Genomic DNA, 14909 nt, shown 5'->3' with positions numbered 1-14909 from the left:
GGAAGGAAAATGAGTCTGAAGAATATGCGCCTGGCTCCTCGTTCGCAACCTCTAAGTTTAGCGCACATATATGTATGCGCATATAATTATGCAGATTTTTTGGCGTGAATACTAGCCATAGTGATACTCATGCTATGCGGGAAAGCGGTGGCTTTGCAAATCTGAAAATGGCTAAGTGCCTAGTGTGCATAGAGCCTTTGTTGTTACTCATTGCAGCAAGTACCTGATTACTTTTTTACTACATTCTTTAGACCCGTCAAACAAAGGTTGTCAGGTTGGGGAGCATGCAGAAGCCTCATCGTGCTTGATTATTGTGTTCGATCAGCTTTTCTGCGAGTCGTGCGCGTTCAACTGCCGTAGGACCCTCCACGAGCTTTGTACAGTACAGTACTGACCAGTAATGTCCTGTGTTGCACGATATTGTACAGTAATGAAAACCAGCATTTGCAAAGGCGGTGTTCAAAACGTTAGAGATAAGACAGCTCGTCAAGCTTTGGTGGAAGGTTGCTCTGAAATCGACTGCGTGCTTCTGTGTAAATGAAAGCTCCACACAGCGGGAATAATTGTTCGTAATAATTTGCACGTACGCTCTGAAAACGGTGATGGATAAATGCAACATACGACGGAAAAAACAAAGTTGCACTTGATAGTAGCAGAACTCAATTATCAGAATAGCAGGCTCTCATGAGCACCCACAGTTGCTTGAGACTTCGTTAAAACAGCCTTGACGTTGGATGGGAAAATTAGACAACCCGACAGAAGCTTCTGTGCCTTCACTGCTGCTGTCATTTGAAAAATTATGTTGCCTATAGTGGACCAAAGCGCAGTCGTTGCGTCATTTGATTGAGGAGCTGCTAGGGACACTGGAGGCTGATTTCGACGATACCTCCGGTCGAAGTTAATTTTTTTCCAATCTACCGAAAATTGTAAAGCCTGGCCAGCTTAAGTTCAGTCGTCATTTCATGTGATGCATGACATTGTTAGAGGAAGAATTCCAACAGAATTGTTCAACGTGTCGAAAAACTGCCGATCAAGCTGACTGATTTCTGTGGACCCCAGGTAAGGAAATAGTTAAAATATTCGTGGTTTCACTGTAACTTACGATTCTCGAAAACAAAGATTGTACCCAAGGTTTGGGAATCTTTCCCAATTCTATCGCGGTGTTTCTCAGTATTCAAACACGTTTTAACGCGATAACGTTAAGGAGCCCGTCAGTGTCGCAAAAGATGAAGCCTCTCACACCCGGCTTCCAGCGTTGGACGTCGCCTCGGCAAAAGGAATTCCGAACCAAGTTCTGAACCACCGCATACCCAACCACTTCTCCACCACCAAAGTTGTTAATACCTTGTCTTTCATTTTTTACAAAGTTATTTCTCCGAATCTTCAGAACGCCAGCCCACAAGCAAATGTAATAAAAAAAAAAACACTGAGAGCGCATACCTTTTATGTTATCTCTTCTCAGATTAAAGTATTAAACGTGCGAAACAATAGCAGGAGATCGGCCCACGCGAGGGGCCGCTTTTCTACCAGAAAGCTCGCCTTCGTGCATAGCGTTTGCAGTGAGCGTTTCCCGGTAAACGTTACGGTTACATAAGCTGCAGTTGCCGGGAAGCATGAAAAGCAGTAAGGGTATTTGAATGCTATCGCGTTCCACGCTTAAAGGCGAAGCTTAAGCATCCTCCAAATGTTTATGACTGTTTGGAACGTGCAGTTTCTGATAAAAATGCTGTCCCACATATACATGAACTAGTACGTTTACACACAGCATATACGAATAAGCAAAAATGTGCAATTCGGTATTTGGCCGTACATTGCACCAAAGGCGCAGAGTTTTCATTTTTCCGGGAGGAAGGGGCGACCAGCTTTCCGGACCACACATATATATATATATATATATACTTGAAACTTGAAACTTAGTGTGACCTCAAGTAATTGAGCGCTGAAGTGACGGCGTTATACAAGACCTCATCAAAGGGACAGTTCAATTTGACAGCGTGAGTCCTCTCGATGGGTGTAATCTTCCTTCGTGTAATTGTTGCATGCTTGGCTATCACTAATACTGCTTCTCCTCTGCGGCGAAACTGCAGTTTCTCTCTCTCTCTCTCCCTCTCTCTTGACCTTTTCATCGGGCGAGGGGGATAGGGCGCGCGGCGAGCCTTTCCTCCTCTCTGGCTTGTTCGATCCGGCGCGGCGCTGCTTGAAGTATTGCTGTCGCGTGCTGCGGAGCGATTTCGAGATGTTTTAGATCGTACTTTGTGATATTTACGCCATGTGCGTTCATATAAGGTCGTCAGGTTTCGGTGCATCGGTAACTACAGTAGGCACTTCGGGACTCAAAGCCGCGGTGTACGCGCATTATTAGTTGCGGTGTGTGCATGTGTTGTGAAATATTTTCCTTATATCGGTTTTAATTCAAAAAAGAAAACCGGTGTTTCTGCATTACCAGCAATAAATCACAAATCAGCTTACTGTCTGATCGCTTGGCGTAGGGACTAAAACATAAGAGCGCATGCTCGTGCACGGCCAACCTAAGGCAACCACGAAACATGTAAGGGGCAGGCGCTATCAAATATTTGTGATACGCCGGCATTGTTCTCACGCATTTCAAGTCTAGTTGGCTTGAATTTGCTATATGTCTACGCTAGCCTTCCTACATGAGTCCGATGGCGCTGCTCTACACAGCGATCACTGCGGTTGGTGAACCAGCACGATACATATATAAGCTGCGTGCTTCGGCATTGCCTTTTTGGCCTGTATACAGAAATAATATATGAGAGCGATCGCATAAAAAGAATGCGATAGCTATTTTTGCGGACAAAATTTCCGTAATACATGTGAGTGCGTCGTAGAGAACGGAACAAACGAAACCAAAAAAAAAAAAATACGGTTATCATCCTCTTTCTCGAAAAAGCAAGAGAAAACGGGCTAACGCCGCCATACGATCTTGCACAGTCACGCCGCACAATGTTTATAGATCTATAAACGTTCATGCCGTATTCTTGGACCATGCGCTATATAGAGCAAAGATATCTGTATTCCAGCACCTACCACTGCTTAGGACGTTCGCGCAGTTCGTAAACAGTCCGTTTCCTAGACAAGTTTAATTCAGACTGCAAGGTATGTTGCTGGTGGGTGAGTTGGTTATATATGATTACAACGAAGGCGCCAAATAAAACAACGGGGGAAGGAAGGCGACGTGGTTGTCTCCTGTCACCCTCCTTCGTCCGTTGTTTTATTTGCGCCTTCGTTGTAATCATGCTATTACTAGCCAAAGCTATTTTATTCACGGGTGGAAACTTCATCCATTGAACCAAGTGGTCACGCAATGTAACCTGCAGCGAACAGTTTGAACGCTTGTCAAAGTATAACAGCACAGCTCCTATCGTAGCAGAACCATACCCACGTTGTTACGATTGTCGCGTATGTTTCATTTCTCCTAAACGGTAGCTTAGAACTGGAGGATAATACTGCAATAAGGTCACATTAGTGAATGGAACATTCAGAAATACACAAGTGATCTCCGAGGCTGATTGTCGCCTCATATATGTGCCGCAAACGTCGCGCTGCGTGATCCGCCCGCCTCAACGCCAACAGAAATTCCGGCCATACCGACTTAAACCACTTGAGTATGTCTCAGAGAATCGTTTAGCGCGTAGAAGACGCATGTCATGCTAAATAGACCGCGTGAGCGCGAAAACAAACACCACAAACTGCCCATAGATGACGCCACTGCGTCGCAATAAGGCGGCGCTCATGAAGAAACGGTCTTATACATGCCTGCTGTTGATTACGGTTTCGAGTGAACCCGGCTTGGCCTCATTTCAGTTACTGAGCGTATCATACAGTGTTCCCCAACTATCATGCAGCAAAACTTCAAGAAGGAGCAGTTGCGTTACTGGAAAAAAACTTAGTGTATATTGTTTTCAGTACAGTGGAGTAGCCGTCAGAAGTGTTTTTGTTACTGACATTTAATTCGGTCATCGCAATTAATTATCTAACTCGAGTGTTGGGCTGCTGAGCACGAGGTCGCGGGATCGAATCCCGGCCACGGCGGCCGCATTTTCGATGGGGGCGAAATGCGAAAACACCCGTGTGCTTAGATTTAGGTGCACGTTAAAGAACCCCAGGTGGTCAAAATTTCCGGGGTCCTCCACTACGGCGTGCCTCATAATCAGAAAGTGGTTTTGGCACGTAAAACCCCAAATATTATTAATTATCTAACTCGAGAGGTACTGTCTAACTTTTCAAAGTGTCGATGGGGCATTTGTAGGCACCCCAAAATGACGCCTAACTGCGGCGTTTTCAACGACGTACAAATTGCGTACAATTCTTTCTGACTGGCAAAAAAAAAAAAAAAAAAATCTGACGAAATATGAAAAATACCACCTGAGTGCGCTGGCCACCCGCATCATAAAGCAGTGCCCTCAAATAGGCTGATCGAAAGCAACTCCATTGCCTATCGCAAACCCGAAGAGACAGTGGAAGGAGCACAAACAGCAGGTTTGGCGGCTTTGAAGCTATTCCTTCCTCTCTACGTCAGACTTATTAACCATCTCTCAAGACGTACTGATCACATTGATAACAAAAGCCCCTTGATAACGCGGCCGACCGCTGTGACTATGCAAGTAAAGCGAAAACCAATGTAAAAGGCACAGAATGTTTCAAAATCCAGGCTTTTTGCTCGCACCGCATCGAAAGAGTGCGCGCAAAGCTATATTTCGCGCCAGAAACTTGCTTCGGACCAAAGCCAAATTAAAGCGACCGTTTTATTTTTTATGAAAGTGTATACGTGCTGCAAAAACAAACTCTTGTCAAAAAATAAAAGCGAGATAAGCCGACTGGGAAGCCAACAACATGTAGAGAAAAGACAGAACCGATACGTTCAAGAAAGTAAATATACGTACCACTCCTAAATGAGCCGAATTGGCAATCAGGATGTCCTCAAAAAAAAAAAAAATTCAGCAGCTTTCATTGCGCCCTTATTATCTATGAACGTGTTCGAATACGTCCCTTTTTCCAGCTACGCAGTACTGTGTCCGTTTTATCACATCTTCAGTGGCTTACGGCAGACAGCCGTTATCCTTGCCTTGTAATGAACTCATCTGACGTCCGTCTCAATCATGTAAGCACGATATTTCACATAACCCCAAAGAAAGAATTTGAGCGGAGAGGGGTCAGGTGACCTATCCGGCCAATTTACAGGCCCGTGCCTTCCAATCTATTGCGTATGAAAAGTCGCATCCAGCCACTTACATGCTCGGCTACTGCTGTGTGCTGGCGCCCAGTCTTGCTGCTACCACAGAAGTGGAAGACATGACAGCGGGACTTCGCTGAGAAACTCATCCACCACACCTTCAAGGTTTTCGTTCACGTAACGCTGTCCAGTCAGTGTGTGATCGAAGAAGATGGGATCGATTATAGCGCCGGTATAAATTCCGAATCACACATTGAGCGACCACTGGTACTGGTGCCGAGTGCGCTTTACCCAGAGTGGATTGGAGTCACTCTAATAGCGTGAATTATGCAACTTTGCCTAGGCATTTCTGCGAAAACTGGGCTCATCTGGGCAGATGATGTCGCTCAAAAAGTCTGGTGACTCATCGGCTTTTGTGACGACCCAATGCGAGATATCTAGACGATTCTACAGGTCCTTTCTGAGCATTGGTGCTGGTTAGGCAGCACGGGTGAAAGGCCGTCGTTTTGAATCCTATAAACTGATGACTTGGAAATTAGTATACCTGGGTGGCCACGTCCCCGCACGCTAGCATGAATGTTTGGAGCCATAAATGCTAGAACATCCGTGCGTAGGCTAGGACTCAAAGGTGGAGTCCTCCACCGCTGTTTCTTGAAGCTGCCGCTTTGTCTATGGTTTTCATAATTTCTGATGATGGTCGATGCGTTTGGTCTACCGCCACACTTCCATGACTGATATATATATATATATCTGCGGCCTTCCTGTTGTTGCCATTTGCAGATCCCAAGGCAAGGATCATGTTTACCTTCTGCTCACTAGAGAAACACACGGTGACTGGGACGAAACAAAACGCACCTTTAGACCTTTGCACCGACGTGGTCAATTCGCTTTTGTGGGATAGGTATCGTTGCAAATATATATATATATATATATATCCGTGCAATTTATCTGTTCTAAGACAGCAGCTATCACAGCTTCTTTCCAAGTAACACCAAACGCGACCTGTTACTTATTTGCTGGGGCGCGGTAGATAAGGCACTAGATCGATCACAATATCTTTCTTTCTTTCCTTTATTTTGCTCTGGATAGCTCACAGAGACCCTGTTCGAGGGGGCTGCTTTATGATCGAGAAGTGGGAGCGCAGTCACCCGGTATTCTACATATTGTGCGGGGTTTATTTATCAGTCGGAAAAGAATTAGCACGAAATTAGTACGTCGCTGAAGATACCGCAGTTAGATGTCCCTTGGCTGTGCCTTCAAATGCCTCACTCATACTCTGATAATTAGGATAGCACGGTTCGAGTTAGATAATTATTTACAATTACCTAATTAAATCTCAGCAACGAAAAAATTACTGGCATCCGCTTCACTGTAAACAACATGCACTAGGTTTACTTCGAGTAATGCATTGTTCTTTTTTAAAATCCTGGCGCATGATAGTTAACTGGTACACCCTGCATATTAATTAAGGAAAAATGAGACATCCAACCAATCATATCAATTACTACAGAGGAAACTGATACGGCTTCCTCGATAGAAAAGCCTCGCAGTTGAAGAAAACTTCGTCCAGGTCCAGGACTCGAGCCCGGGACCACGGCCTTCACGAGGCAGCCGCTCAACCATGTGGGCTAACCAGGCGGCTAACAGATTGCAGGGCGAAGTCAAATTCGTCAACAACTGACAATGTTTCCATCCTTAATATATGTTGTAAATTATTAGAAATGTTTTTATCGTGAGTCGTTAGAATTGCGTACTGGAAAGAGAAGCAATACTGAGACACACAACATTCACGTGAATTTCACACGCCATTGATAAAAGACTCTGCCAAAGGGGGCACTGAAGTCCATATGTTTCTTTCATGGTCAAAGAAGCACGCAGAGCACCTTGAAGTGTGGTGAACATACAGAAACACAGTCATTGTCTAGGCATAGGCTATCCATACCTTTACAAGTAATTTTTAATTGGCTACCTCCATCTCTTTCAAAAATATACCAAACTTTGTCCTGTGTGTATATTTATATGTATTGTATAAGAACATGGCGTTTACAGTGGAAATTTAAAAAAAAGTTGAAGTGACAAAACGCGGATGAGGCAGCCGCCGCTAGTACTTCTACTGCGCGTGTCCTTCTATTGTCAGGATTTGCAGAAAAAAAGCAAAACAATGAATTAAAAGCCGTGCACGTCCGCGCCAATACTGATGCAGTAAGGTATCAGCCCCCGTAAAATTTCGAGTGGGAAGGTCGAAAAAAGTACAAAGAAACCTCTAATGATGCGGCTGACAAATCTCTGGTAATGACACTTTAGGTGTGCATGTGTCGGGCGGGAGGGGCTTCGGCATCGCTAGGAAGGAGGGGGGCTCAGACCGCCCCCCCCCGTTACACCCCGGAGGGGGCTTGGGCCCCGGAGCCCGGGCCCCCACCCCGTAGTCGGCGCATATGCTTTGCAGAGTGACATGGCCCATGAAATATATATATATATATATATATATATATATATATATATATATATATATATATATGCTACATAGCGTATTTCATACATCACTTCATTGGTAAACCATTATGAAAGGTTTATCGAATCAAAGTTCGCTTACAGCAAGAAAAAACAATTGAAGGTGGCCCTCTCACAATGGACACTATTGTGTAGTGTTGCCACACGGGCGTGAGTACATAACCAACGAAAATATTGCTGAAGTACTAGCGAGTGTCCGCAAGTTCTGCTGACCTATGTTAACGATGCATGTCCAGTGGAGGTGAGGGCTTGTAATTCTTGCCCCGTCACCTGCAGCTTCGAGCGCAGCGCATGCATTATAGAGGAAGAGGTGTGCCGACTCTCACCCACAAGAACGCCAGCATGCATTGAGAAGTGACAAAACAGTACAACACGGAATATGACGAGAGCGTGGTACTATAGAGGTTAGCTAGGGGGGATGGTTCTTGGCGTATACTTGACGCAGAGCTTCCCTATACGTCTAGCGAGACAAGATGAAACAAACCAATAAAAATAACAATAGAAGCTAGGAAAATATTTTCCTTAGACTGTGTGCCAAAGCTACCGTCCCGGCGTAGAAATAGCCTGCTTGACGCCTCGGTAAGATTCGCGGTCGGGGGCCTGAACCTGGTTTCGTTTTCGTGCATTCTGATTCTGATTTCGTGCAGTTTCTGATTTCGTGCATGTAAATGAAACTCAGAGGATGGCACTGAAGCAGCTTGTCCATAAATACGAGGACATTTTTTTTGCAAATCACAGACTGACATTGGGTGCATCACTAGCGAAACGCATCACATACCTCGAACCAACAATGTTCCCTATAGGGCTCCCTACATCGGTGCTCACAAGCCGATACCGTCGAAATGGACACACCAATCAACGACCTCCTCATACAAGGAGTGATGCGACTGTCTACGTCACCGTACGCTGCGCAAGCGCTTCTGGCCGAGAAAAAAGGAGAAGGACGCACGCGTTTCTGCGTAGATTACCACAAGCTAAACGCAGTGACAGTGCCCGACTATCAACCCATCCCTCGCATCGACGACGACGTCGACGACGACGTAAAGAACAAAAGAAGCGTGCTGTCAAAAGAAGTTCGCAGAACCCCAATGTGGCCAACGAAAGCTCAGAGTTTGGCTTCGCACAACGCTTAATAAGAAATATCGGCTCAGTTCCCGCAGTAACAATGAAATCCGTGCACCGCCCCTGACAGTAGCACGCTTCCCAACAAAGCGGCCAGCGCGCGCCGCCGCAGCAGACGGCGCGGTTCAAGACTACGCTCCTGGGGCGTCTGCGTCTGCGTCTGGTCCACCGTCATCAGCGAGTGGGACGTTCTCCGAATGGACACATCGCTTACCGAGTCACTTTACAGCTCACTGCCCTTCTGAATGTGCGCTGTCATTGCTGCCGCTGGGGACATGACGAGATACTAAGTGATGTTAGGAGCGTGACGGCGTGCATTTCCCCGCCGGCTGGCAGGGCCACTCTTGATTAAGGAACTATTGTCGAGAAGAAACGATTTCAGCTCACTGTCTTAACCTAAAGCATTCTTTCATTTTTATCCGTTTGTTTCGTCGTGTTTGGACCACATAGTTATTATTGTTGAGTGCTTTATTTTCCTTTTGCGTCAAATAAAGACCGAGCACGTTGCGCACAGCGAAGAAATATACGATAGCTCGCCGATCCACACTGCATGTGTTGTGCAAGAACTGCTCGATGAGTGCGGCGTCACTGTCCTGAGGTGGCCGCCCCAATCCCCGTTCCTCAAAATCATTGAAAATGTCTGGAGCTCATTGAAAGTATCGCTGGCGCGCCATCATCCGGGTGGGTTCTCCGAGGATAGGCTCTGGTCCACCGTCATCAGCGACTGGGCCCTCCTTAAGATCGAGGATGAGGAATATGGCCCATACACCATGGGCACACGGGGCACTCCCCAAGGAGTGTCTTGTCGCCACCCTTTTCACTCCAGGACGAATGCGCCGACTTTTAAAGCTGGGGATTTCCCGTCCCTGGAAAACGCCCAAACCAAGGTGAGCGGCTGGGCTAGGGCTGTCTCCGGGCCTCCCTCCCCCTACTGGCTACGATCCTGCTTCTATGCAAGTCGTACGCATAGATACTGCTCAACGCGAGGAGATGCTAATCTTTTAAAACGGATCGAATTCTTTCTTGCTAATTGCTCACAATGCGTTACTGCTAAAGGCTACAATACACCGATGTGCTCTATCAATTGCCTCCGGAGTGCCCGAAGGATCGGTTCTCGGTCCTTCGTTGTCCTTAATCTACATTAACGACCTTCGTTCGCAAGTTACTCCTAACATTCATTTCTTCGCTGATGATTGTGAGTTATATAGAGAAATCACTACAGATTGTGATACTAACCATCTTCAATCCGACCTAGATATAATATCTAACTGGTGCAGGAATTAAATGTTAACACGTGTAAAACTACGCATGCATCTAGGACATCTAACTCCTCTCAGGTATACTATTTAAGTAATCTTCCTTTAGAACAAGTAAACTCGTACAAGTACTTAGAAATTCACATCGCATCCAACCTTATCTGGGAAACCGACATTAATAATGTAGTGAACAATGCTAACCGGGCTCTTTTTTTTAACTTTTTTTACCTTTTTAAGGCTCCAGACTTGTTGCTTGTTGAATTGTTGCTTATAAGACATTAATAGATCCGAACTTAGATTATGCTACAGCAGTCTAGGACCCTAAGAACACAAACTTAACACATTATAATTAGTTCAAAATAACGCTGTCCGTTACATTCTTTCGAATTATAAGAAAACTTCCAGCGTAACAGCCATGAGAACTAGCTTTTCTCTTCCATCTCTTGCAGCTCGACGTAAGGTTTCCCGTTTATCGTTATTTCACAAAATGTTTCACAGTACAACCCTGGATCATGTATTCATTCATACTCCACACTACGCATCCTGTCGCATAGATCATTCTTACAAGGTTCATGTTCCTTCTCGCAGTCCAAATGCATTTTGCCAGTCATTCATAACTCGGAAGTCACTAGAGTCGAACGACCTCCTCGCAAACATTGTATTCATCAGAGATGGTTCCTTGCTTCGTGATGCCTTAGACAACATTACTTAGCAGAATGCGGTTTTATGTGCCTGTATATCTTGTATTTTTTTGTAATAGCTTCTTTATTTTTTCGACTCATTGTATTCCTACCGAATTATTTGTCAAATTGTGCTTTTTATGCTGTATTTTCTTTTCTCATCTAATCACTGCCCGCTACCCTCTCCCCTCTGTAACGCCTTGACAGGCCTTGAGGGTATAATAAATGAAAAAATTGGAGGACGCTTAAGCTTCGCCTTCAAGAGTGGAACGCGACAGCGTTCCCATCGACCCGCCAAGGGGTGTAAGACAATGCGCTACGGCGCAGGGATCACTTACGAGGCGCCCCGCATCTGACTTTGCGGCCACCTATCACACGGAGAGCGTCGAGCAACGCAGCGTTCGGCGCGGCAACGAAACGTGCGCCTGAGCAAACGGAACGAACCAAAGAACTCGGTGTCTCGGAGGGGGAAACGATCTACGCCAGCCAAACGTCGTGATCGGCACGGGCAGAGAGATAGATAGATAGTGATCTAAAGAAAGGAACGGCGCTTGATTCTGCAACCCGCGTGGGAGCACGGCGAAGCATCGTCAGGGGAGAGGGAGTCGGAGCCGCGACCCAGCCCATCTTGGAAGTTGCTTTTTACTTATGAAGTGCCTGCCGTGATTTATCGCTCACGGCCAACGCCGCGGACGCCGACGCCGACGACACCGGCTTTTCTGCGACACGAGCTCCTTAACGCTATCGCGTTAAAATGAAAAAGATAAAGCCCGGGCTACCGCGCGTTGTGCCGAAGTACAACGCCTGCTTACCTCCCCTCCCCCTGTTCCTTGCGTGCGACGGAAGACGGCGCGCTTCCTCCCCGCTTTACTCCCTTGCACGCGCGAGACTGAGCCGCGACGGACCGTTCACCCTCGCAAACTTTTACTCGAACATACAGCATAAGGCGCGCGGTGGCGTTATCGCCCGTGGACCTTGACGAAACATCACGGCGACAGCGGGGACAGTGCCGCCGACGGAAAGAATACGCTTGGGATGTCGATATAATTGATCTCGCAATAAAAGACCCTTGTGCCCCGAACGATATTCTTATAGTGTCACATGGCTTTCTGTGTAAACAAACGGGTTTACTTCCATTATCCTGGACAATCCACATGCGTTTATAGACACACGGAATATGGGACATAGCAATCTTTTCAAGAGACCTCACATCATGTAAACAGGTGGAGTAAATTTAAAACGACACCAAAGAAATAATCAAGCCAAGTTAAATCGGTAGATTATTCGCCTAGAAGTCTTTCATGGTCTTCTGTGTGCCAATATACGACTTTGTTGCGGAGAAAATTTCGACCTGCTGCTCCTCAATTTGAATGGGACGAGTTGACGTAAACCTCACGTGCCCTTCCCCTCTGTCGCTCTCTATGAATCAGACAGTGATGACATCACATGGAATGTACCATCTAATAGGGCGCACCATGCCAATTTTCTATTTCCCTCATTTTTTCGGTTGCAAATGCTCTGTCCGCCCTAGGAATAACAAACTGCTTATTACGGAAGCCCAATTTTTCAATCTGGCTCGATTTGCTATCTTCTTTAGCGTCGCTTTAAGGCGCAGTTATGGGCGCTCATGACACGGGTGGTTCTCGTTTTTTTTTTTTTTGAGCAAGATGGAGCAGTATTCTTCGCGCAATCGTGCTTTAAGTGAGGCCTTTTAATCTGCTTAAAACCTGAATTATGAGCTTGCTACAAACCACAAACATCCACTAGGCACAGGCAGCCTAACATTTGACGATTGAAAAGTATGCTAGCAAATTTTAGGTAATAAGCCTATATATGATCCGTGAGGGAGCTTTTTTTGTCGGCCCCTCCTGTGAACGCTGACAGCACTGTGCATCGTATCCCCTTGGTAGCACCTAGTAGAATTACTCTTGGCGACAGCTAAAACGCGGATTTTCGGTCAGCTGCTAGCTTTATTATTGTTCCCTTTTTTAAAAATTGCCCTTAAAAGGAAGCTTTAGTTCGGGCCCAACTCCGACGCGGCCTATTCAAATACATTTTTTACATACAAAAAACGTTTTTTGAAATAACCCTTGGACCGATTTTGATGAAATTTCTTGCATTTGAAAGAGAAAGTTAAATTCTAGAGACTGTTCGAAGCTGAATTCCGGTTTAGGGCTTGATTTTTCTTAAAACGATTTTCAAACATTTGACCGTTTGAAAAAAATAGAATCACGAAGTTTACAAATTCATACCTCTGCATCAAGAACTGATATCGCGGTTCTGTAAATGGCATCCATTAGATCATTCATAGCGGACAAATTAAATATGTCATTTTACATCTTACATCAATTTTTTACGTTGGTTACAACGGTTTTACAAAAGTTGTATTTCCGTATGATTAAATTTTTTTATATTCATGTGTAACAAATCAATTTTGTCCACTGTGGATGTACTTTTAGATGCAATTCACATAATTGTATTATCATATTTAGTGGTTGAGTTAGAGTTGTAAACTTGATAGTATCGTTTTCTGACAATTTATTATTTTCGCGAATTTTTATTAAAAGATTGACGACATAACTCAAAAATTCGAAACCAACAGTCACTAGATTTTAAGTTTTTCTTTTAAATGCAACAAACCTCGTCAAATTTGGTGCAGTGGTTGCCGAGAAAAACGAATTCTTCTTTTACATGTATTTAGATAGGAGCACTTAAAGCTTCCTCTTAAGCATGGTCATCGCACTCTTTATTTTACTTGATTCGCTTGCAAACAGCTGAATCATCTAAATACACGGGCGAAAGGCGATTAAAATTGTAGATTCTGTGTATTACAAAGGACCCGGGGAACAAAATTTGCAGGTTCAACGTTTTCGAACACAATATGAACGAAAATTCGTTAACATTTATTTACACAAATTATTGCTCACACCTAAACCATAAAGATAAAAGGGCAATCGAAAACAAAAATATCAAGCTGTAGCGGTAGAGATTCAGTTAGCATTGGTTAGAATACGGCGATCAAAGATCGTAGGCCGTCACAAAGGCGCAGGGATGATACGTGCACATACACAGTGTGGTTGCATCACAGCGTTATCTGGCACTTCTACAGATACACATGCATGCCATCTACAATGCGCTGGTGAGTTGTATCACACGGTGAACAATGCAAGGGAGTCGAGTGAGTTCCTATGGCCGTGACGTACTAGCTGCAAGTGCGGAATCCACTTCTGTTCGGGCTACGCCCCGCCTGAGGTTAGGATAAACAACGAGCCTAGCCTGGTCATACCTGCCATTCATAACAGCCGCCGCAGTCGATACTCGGCTACTCGTAAGCGCAGCAGTGTGCGAACAGGCTATTCTCATGACATCGTGACGCCGATCACATGACGCTGTGGCATCAGCCCCTGAATGGCACGATATACAAAAAAATATAACGATGCGCGGTGCGGCTGGACAGGAAGGTGACACCCCCTGAACGAGTCAGGTGGCACCGTTATCCACCCAAACTCGAGCCACCACAGATTCATAACCAGCAGAGTGGCTGGCTAACTGAGTCCACACACTCACTATTTCCCCGAGCGTGCTCAACCGAAATGCGTAATCCCCGCACATTTAAGCTGAAGTTTTAGGTAGAGCAGGTACTAAATAGCATAAGCTAACGCAAGCTTAGCAGCAGCGCTATAGGCACCTAGGAAGTGCGCACTTGCTGGGCCACACGCGGTGATGAGACTCTTGTCTTGGTGAAATAAGACCCGTCCATAAGCGGGGATCGCAACACACGCGCAGGTCTCGGAGGCCGAGCCGCTGTCTGTAGACGGCGGCCTTGCGGGGCTTGGCCGTCGTCGTCCTGGTTTTGGCGTCAGGCAACACGCTCAGCTTGTCGAGCGCCTTCTTGAGCAGGATGTTGAACTGGCGGAGGTCGCCCTCCTCGGCCTGGTTCTTTTTCAGTTCGTCCGGGTACTCCGTGCTCACCTTTTTCGGTGACCTGAACAGTGGCGTAGCTAGGTCGTCTGGCACCCGGGGCCCATAGGCCTTCTGTTGCCCCACTCCCCGGGTGTAGCCGGCGGAAAGAGAGGTGTCTTCAGATGTATGACACCCCCCCCCCTCACTGGCCCCTTGCACCTGGGGCCCACGGCCCCCCGGCCC

Source organism: Dermacentor variabilis, chromosome 1 (genome assembly GCF_050947875.1).
Source record: "Dermacentor variabilis isolate Ectoservices chromosome 1, ASM5094787v1, whole genome shotgun sequence".
Classification (NCBI taxonomy): domain Eukaryota; kingdom Metazoa; phylum Arthropoda; class Arachnida; order Ixodida; family Ixodidae; genus Dermacentor; species Dermacentor variabilis.
The sequence above is the reverse complement of the archived record's forward strand: the minus strand, read 5'-3'. Positions refer to the sequence as shown.